The 2,018-nt window shown below is 59.4% G+C and overlaps 1 long non-coding RNA gene across 5 annotated transcripts in view; it reads left to right on the forward strand.

Moving 5' to 3' along the window:
* The window catches only part of LOC114487804 (uncharacterized), a 37,828-nt gene extending 35,816 nt beyond the window's left edge, over positions 1–2,012 (forward strand). For all 5 annotated transcript variants that reach the window (XR_008619307.1, XR_008619306.1, XR_008619308.1 and 2 more), the window contains one exon: positions 75–2,012. This is a non-coding gene — a long non-coding RNA (uncharacterized lncRNA). The remainder of the gene's footprint in view (positions 1–74) is intronic.
* Positions 2,013–2,018: the final 6 nt, after the last annotated feature.

Raw genomic sequence — 2,018 nt, forward strand, 5'->3', positions numbered from 1 at the left:
GTGGTGGGCTGGAGGCCACGTGGCAGGCAGGAGGGCTCGCACCGATCCTGCCGGTTCACACCTCACGGTCCTAGGCCCGCACAGAGTCCACCAGGCTGTGGATGTGGTAGAAGGTACAGAGTTTCGGGGCCCGGTCCAGTCCATGCAGGTGTCTGACCACCGAGCGGTCAGTGTGGAGTATTCCCAGGGAGCCCTGGCCATGCTCGCACCCTTCCGGAAAGGACACGTCAGCGTGGTACCTGCAATGACCGGGAGGTCAGCCGGCAGCGGCCCCCACCCAACCTCACTGTTACCACAAGAAACAAGAGACAACTCCGTGAGGAAACACAGAACATCACCAGCCTGATTCTGTCCTGAGGAAGGTCAGCTGGCATCTGGGAACTGGGTGCTATAGTGGGTTGAATGGGGGGGCCCCCAGAAGTTATGTCCACATCATGCCCCCCAGAATCTGAGAATGGAACCTTATTTGGAAGTAGGCTCTTTGCAGGTATAATTAGTTATGGATCTGGAGATGAGGGTGGCCGTAAATCAGTGACAGTGTCCTTCTAAGAGACAAGAGGAGAGACACAGACACATAGGAGACAGCATGTGAAGACGGAGGCAGAGACGGGAGGGATGCAGCCACAAGCCCAGGGACGCCTGGAGCCCCCAGAAGCTGGAAGAGGCAGGCAGGACCCTCCCCTGGAGCCTCCGGAGGGAGCGCGGCCATGGCACACCTTGACCTCAGACGTCTGGTCTCCAGGACTGAGAGAGGACAGGTTTCTGTTGCTCTGAGCCTCCGTTTGTGGTCGTTTGTCACAGCTGCCCCGGGAAGCTAATGCAGCTGGTGAGCAGCCCCCTGCCCTGATCTAAACCCTCCGGCCTCCCGTTAGGGGCAGCCCCCTGCGCCTGTGCTGTGTGCACAAACCATGCGGCTCATGCTGAACCCCGGCTCCCCTTCTGGGCACCGGCATTTTGGAGGGTGAGGGCAGAGACCACCAAGTGACCAGCCCCCAGCCGGGTGCCAAGCCTCTAGTGAGCTTCCCTGGGGACACGGGGGTGCGGGTAACTGTCGTGGTTCTGTCCTTTGTGGCTGGGGGAAGAGACACCCTAGAGACCCTCGAGGGAAAGAGGGGGCATGGAGGGTCAGGAGGTGACGGGAGCAGGGGCCCTCCCTCCCTGCATCGCTACCGCGTGCTGTGACCCATCTCAGCTGTGAGCACACAAGCCACGAGCATGTGCTGAGTCCTGGGAGCCTCCCAGCCGGTCCCTGAAGGTGAGGGCGGCCCTGCAGACCCCAGCCCTCTCCTCCACGTCTAGTGGGTGGAAGACCCACTTCTCCTTGCCATTCCAGAAGCGGTTCTGGAGCTGTTCTGGGAGGGCTTCTGGGGTTATGCAGCCTGAGACCCTGTTGCTGTCTCCCCACTTCCCCACAGGAACATCCAGAGCAAGCAGTTTGCCCTGTTGCCTGAATGCCCCCCCCCCACTTTTCTCAGGAAAGAATCAGGGGTTTCTGTAGCAGCGTCCGCAGGCAGCTCTGCATCTGGGCCCACAGTCACATCTTCTGTGTAAACACCGAGAACCTTCCCTGACACGTGCCCCGGCTGACCACCTCCGCATGCCAACCACAGGCCCCAGTGCGGGCGTCAGACTGACCTCCAGTCTCAGCCTCCTCCTCTGTTGTCAGAGCTGCTCCAGGCCCTGCTCAGAACCCGTGCACCCACTTTTCACAGGGCTGTCCTCCACCCCCCACCTTCAGCAGGAGTTCACCTAAGTATTTAAGTTAAGGGGTGCAGAGATAAGAAAGGAAGCTACAAACAAACAAACAGATGGGACCAGCTGGGCCAAGATGGCAACGAATGTGACCTCCAACAGACCCTGAGTCTCTTCACGTGTTGAATTTACTATATCAGCATATTCAGTGACACACCCACCGGTGGCCATGACTGGACATGAACGACCAGAAACGGGTAAAAGGAGGTGGTGCCCCACCCCCTTGGAAAAAGCCCTGCCCTTCCTCGGAAGGCCTCTTCACCCCA

The sequence above is a fragment of the Physeter macrocephalus genome, chromosome 14 (assembly GCF_002837175.3).
Source record: "Physeter macrocephalus isolate SW-GA chromosome 14, ASM283717v5, whole genome shotgun sequence".
Lineage (NCBI taxonomy): Eukaryota > Metazoa > Chordata > Mammalia > Artiodactyla > Physeteridae > Physeter > Physeter macrocephalus.